General features: G+C 36.3%; 1 non-coding gene across 1 annotated transcript; it reads left to right on the top strand.

Annotated features, from left to right (window-relative positions):
* Window positions 1–1,062: 1,062 nt before the first annotated feature.
* LOC148211321 (small nucleolar RNA R71) lies at window positions 1,063–1,169 on the top strand. The gene has a single exon (XR_015791144.1). It is a non-coding gene; the product is annotated as a small nucleolar RNA R71 (small nucleolar RNA).
* The last annotated feature ends 4,119 nt before the right edge of the window (window positions 1,170–5,288 follow it).

Here is a 5,288-nt window from a genome sequence, read left to right as displayed (position 1 = left end):
ACTAGCCTTTGGGAGAAAGGTAGAGGAATCTTAATATAACCTACCTGTGGAGTAGTGCTGGGCACTATTTACTTACCTTTATCCGCCTTCTTACCTTTTTCTTCTGAACTTACGGGTTCTGCTTTCTCTTCTTGTTCTGGATTGGAGGTGGATGCAGGAACAGGTGTAACTACATCAGTTCCTTCGTCTGGAAGTGAGGGTCCATCATAACTTAGTCTGCTTCTCGTGATAACCGCCTTACAGTGATCCTTTCCCTCACGATCTCGCTTCGGGTTTTCTATATGTCCAGGTAATGTACCTTGGGGTCTAGATTTTAGGTCATTTGCAATCTGCCCCACTTGCATCTCCAAGCTTCTTATCACATCATCCATTCTTGTCATGAACTCTTTCATCATGGCCTACAAACTTGTGTGGCTACCACTTTGCTGAATAGTATTTTGACCTCTTTGCTGATTGTATTGTTGAAGCTGCGACGCCGGTTGAGTTGGAAAACCAGGAGGACTATAGTTTTGCTTGTATTGTTTAGTGGGTGCTTGCGCACTGCTACTAGCTACTCCTTGGTTACTCTAGGAAAATTTTGGATGGTGCCTCCATTTAGGGTTGTAAGTGTTTGAATACGGGGTTGAAATTCCATTAGCCACCTTGACCTACATAGAAAATAGACGCTGGATTAGCTGGACAGTTCTCATACAAGTGGTTATAACCATAATAGACACAAGATATATCCGAAATTTGTAAAATAGGAAAGGGTTCAGGTATCTCTGAAACGACGGGTTTTGTTTTCTTCTCCATTGTCAACTGCTTCAACATCTGGTTCATAACCGCCATTTGGGCTTGCATTGAAGCTACAGTGTCTAACTCAAAGACTCCGGCTGAACTTGCTTCTTTGGTAATGACCTTCCTATTTCGCCTTGGTCATTAATATCTATCATCTTATTCAAGATATCAACGATCTCATTTATCGACTTTTCTAATAACGAGCCATTGGCTACGGTGTTCAACATCATCCTCGATGAACGATCCAATCCTCTATAGAATTGTTCAATCTGCACACATGCGGGCAATCCATGACTCGGGCATCTTCTAAGTAACTCCTTAAAACGCTCCCAAGCTTCTTGAACTGCTTCGTTCTCCTTCTGTCTAAAAGACGCAATGTCCTCTCGAAGGTTTGCATTCCTGGTCAAAATGTGGTACTTTGCCAAAAATTTCTCCGTCAGTTCCGCCCATGTGTTGATAAAAATTTGGTTCTAACGCATTTAGCCAAGTCCTTGCACCATCCCTGAGAGAAAAACGAAACATTTTTAATCATAGTGCATCCTCAAAGATAGCAGGAAGTTGAAATGCATTAGCTATTTCAATAAAGGATTTGAGATGGCCCATCGTCTGTAACATCTGGAATATGACTGGCTTGAGCTCAAACTGTGCGGCTTGAGGTAAAGGATTATTTATCCCTGAAATTTAGGTTGTGGAACACATGAGTCACATAATTCCGCATGGCTACATCTCGATTATCTGCTAGAATGATCAAATTAGGAATTTCACCTGCTCGATTTGCTACCTTTACCTGCCATATCTCCATTCACAGGTGGATTTTGTGGCGGTGAAGGATCTTGTGGATTTCTATTCATCTCAAGGGTTCTTTCAATCTCTGGATCAAAGGTCAACCAACCAGACCCTGTGCTCATACACAACTCCCTTAAATGTTAGACATAACAATTAAGTCCAATGATAGAGGTATGCAAAAATCACACAATGAAACAATTCACTTGAAAAGATTATGATTTGAAAACTTAAGTCCCCGACAACGGTGCCAAAAACTTGTTGGGACTTTCTCTACCTGTAAAAAGATTAGAGACTCGTGCAAGCCCACAAGATCACAAGTAATACTCGGAAGTAATCCAAGGTCGAATCCTCAGGGACTTGTTGCTTTTCAATATCAAGTAATGTAGTGAAATGGTTCAAATATGCAATTATGATTTAGGAAGAAAAATGTGATGAAATGTTGTCGTTTGGGGTTTTAACTAACAAGCAATTTAATGAAACGCAACCTCCTTGTCTCCTAACTTAGTTTTGATGCAAAACATGGAAAACACACTATATTGGGAAAATGCACCAGGCTTTATTCCTAACTTTTCCTGGGATTTGAGTTCTACTATTTCATTATCGCTTTTGGTTGCTGCAAAGGCTAGGGTAACCTACAATCATATTCATATGTGTGATTACAATCCTAGAGAATATCTGCCAATTCATTTGTATTATGAGTCAGAGGGCCTATGCCTAGGACCATGTTTTATGCGCTTATTCCTAAATCACATCCCATATTGGTTTCCTATTATTTTACCTAACTCACCTTTCCCAAGGTTGGGCTTTGGTGTATAAACCAAGTTCCCACCGGCCGAATGAAAAAAAGACGTAAAGAGAAGTTTTTAGAAACCAACCCAAAAAAGTGCCAGGCGCAATCTGGCCAAAATCCCGAGCGTGCTGAAAATCAAATCATTTGACTAAGGCATTCCACAAGAAGGTTGATAACTAATTTAGAACATAATTAAATGAAACTAAATGCACGAAAACATAAAGAAAGTATTTTTCATTGAATTTAAATGAATAAATAAGTCGAACAAGGAGTTCTAGCTTGACCCTCTTCTCTCTTGAGCGTGAAGGGAGTTGAAACTCACTAAAGAACTTTAAAATAATAGAATAAACAAAGAACGGAAGTAAGAACTCGAATTAAAAGCAATACGAAAGGTAAAAGCATGAAAAACGAAGAAATGAACAACTAAGAACATGAACATAAACCCTAAAAACGTGTTCCACAACTAGAGAGCATCTAAAAGAAGATGAAATGAAGCTTGGAAGGGATGATTTGCTGAGGGATGGATGGCTTCCTTTTATAGCACCATAGGTTGGTTGAAACTGCCCTCCATTTTAGGTGGAAAAGGGTTGAGATTCACCTAACCACCTCACTTGGACTTGGATTCACAGTTTTGAACATGTGGGAAATGTCCTCCTTGCGCTTCATTAATCAAAATGTGCATTTTGACAAATTACCCTCCAAAAATGTGCTGGGCGCAATTCTGCAAAAACATAATTCTGTTATTTTCTTTCAACTTTGACAGCATTTATCTCATATTTTTCCTAAAGTAGCATAGTTTGACTTTTATGCAGATATAATCTATGTATGTTCTACTTTAAGAATATGTGGTCTTTTTTGGCAATTAATAATGGGAAATGGGTAAAAAATGTGGTCAAACAGGGCTACCGACACATGTTTCTACAGTAAAAAGTCAACCCTAACATTTTCCATGATCCAAGATCTAATTCTACACATGGCTTTATATTGCTTGGTGCCTTTTTTGTTACTTATTCAAAGAATCTTCTGTTATATTTTTTTAATAAATGTTTGTTATTTGAGTGTATCAGTGATTTGAAGGTTGGGTAACAAAATAAATAACAATAGCATGTGTAGAATTAATTACCAACAATAATCTTATCTTCCTTCAATTCTTAATATTTGATAATTAGGAGAAAAAACCATTTCATATATTTGAAAATTCATTAATTCATATTAATGCATTCTAATCAGTTTTCAAATTGTATACATACTACTGTTGTAAATGAGTTTAGTTGTTAGTTAAGTGTAAGTTGTAAATACAAATAAACTAAAAGATATCTAATTCTACAAAAGATTATTTTTGTAAAAAACATTGCAATGAATCAAAATTGGATAACTTTGAAAGATCGAAGATGTAGTCAATACTTTAACGGGGAATCAGTAGTTTTATGGAAGTTGCTAAGAATTATTTGGATGCAAAAGGAAAAACAAGATATCCTTGTTTGAACTGTTTAAATGTCTTTAGGAATAAATTGAATGATATAGAGCGTCATTTATTTAAATATGGTATGTCTCCGACATACCGTAGATGGACAGTTCATGGAGAAAAGGTAGATGTTTCTCCATTGGTAAGACTCAAATCAAGGTTTCTTGGAGCTACATTTTCAGATTCGAGTAGAAATAAAGAAGAGGGTGGAAATAATATAAATCAAGTGAGAGGTAGGAATAATGATGATGAGATGCTCCAAATGATGAATGACTTGAATGGTCCAATATTTGAAGACATTCCTAGAAAATCAAATAAGCAATATGAGACGAATGACTTTACTGAATTGTTACATATGTAGACAAAGAGTTGTATCCAGGATGTCCGAAGTTTACATCGTTTAAATTTTTAGTGAAGTTTATGCACATTAAGGTTCTTAATCATTGGAGTGATAAATCAGTTGATATGTTACTCAAGTTATTAAACGATGCATTTCCAGATGGTGTAAGGCTTTCTAAATCAAATTATGAGGCTAAGAAAAGATTAAGTGATCTAGGAATGGGATATGAATCAATTCATGCGTGTAAGTATGATTGTTCTTTATTTTGGAAACAATATGCATCACTAGAGGGTGTTGAAGTATTTTCCATTGACGACAAGGTTACAAAGATTATATTTTTCAAAACATACTGTTGAGGATATGAGGTGACATAAAGATAAAAGGTCCAAAACTGAAGGAATACTTCGACATCCTGCTGATATTGAGGGTTGGAAATATTTTGATAGCCAGTACCATTCTTTTTCTGCAGATGCTCGTAATGTGAGATTGACACTTTCTTCGGATGGTTTTAACCCATTTGGAAATATGAATTTATCGTATAGTATGTGGCCAGTAATGCTCATTTCGTATATTTTGCCCCCTTGGAAGTGTATGAAAGAACGATCCATTTTTTTTTATCTCTACTTATTCTTGGGCCAAGATCTCCTGGTAAAGATATCGATATTTACCTACAACCTTTGATAGATGAGTTAAATGAGTTGTAGGTAAATGGTGTCCTCACATACGATAGTTTCAGTGTCTCTTTCTTCCAACTTCATGTTGCCTTATTATGGACAATTAACGATTTTCTAGCTTATGGTTATTTGTCTGGTTGGAGGATAAAAGGTTATAAGGCTTGTGGTTATTTTTTATAAAAAGATGGTGTTAGTCATCTTATTAGGCACATGAGATTTGTGGTAAAAAAACACAATGTAATCGATGCAATTTTTTTAAAAACTAAACTTCATTATATAAAATTAGGTAGAAGCCAAAGAAGTAACACACAAAACTCTCTCATCTTCCACGACTTGAACAAGCTAGGAAGGAAATTCTATCAACCACAACAATGGAAGATCAAATCTAGAAGCCTCCTTGGTAAGGAGGTGAGTTATTTATTTCCTCCCAACCAACATGTAAGAAGGTAATGGATG

The sequence above is a fragment of the Momordica charantia genome (genome assembly GCF_013281855.1).
Source record: "Momordica charantia cultivar OHB3-1 chromosome 5 unlocalized genomic scaffold, Mcharantia_2.0 BLBB01000005.1, whole genome shotgun sequence".
NCBI classification, from domain to species: domain Eukaryota; kingdom Viridiplantae; phylum Streptophyta; class Magnoliopsida; order Cucurbitales; family Cucurbitaceae; genus Momordica; species Momordica charantia.
Note: the sequence above shows the minus strand (reverse complement) of the source record. Positions and strands in the feature narration are given on the sequence as shown.